The sequence below is a fragment of the Chrysochloris asiatica genome, unplaced genomic scaffold (assembly GCF_000296735.1).
Source record: "Chrysochloris asiatica unplaced genomic scaffold, ChrAsi1.0 scaffold00155, whole genome shotgun sequence".
NCBI classification, from domain to species: domain Eukaryota; kingdom Metazoa; phylum Chordata; class Mammalia; order Afrosoricida; family Chrysochloridae; genus Chrysochloris; species Chrysochloris asiatica.
The window spans coordinates 4,934,364-4,934,746 of NW_006408673.1; positions in this window are offsets into that span (position 1 = coordinate 4,934,364).

The following is a 383-nucleotide window of genomic DNA, read 5'->3' on the forward strand; positions in this document are numbered from 1 at the left end:
CAAGTCGATTCTGACCCACAGTGACCCTGTATAGGGTTTCTGAGGAGCAGCTGGTGAGCTTGAACCACCGACCTTGCAGTTCAAAGAGCTTTGTAGTCTGGCACATTAACCCACAGCGCCACCCCAGGACTCCTTCCCTCCAAATCAGCCATTGAAAACCCTAAGGAGAGCACAGTTCTACTCTGCCATGAGTTACTGGGAGTCCTGATGAGACTGGCTTTTCTTTTGTGTTTTGCCTTCCCTGTCCAGGACATCTTAATATATTGTATGTCTCTCTTTATAGTTCTGCTGGCCTTCTGCTCTCAGTTTCATATGACATCTGCCTCTTTGAGGCATTCCCCAGAGTCTTCCCTGCAAATGCATATTCTATATATTACAAATTT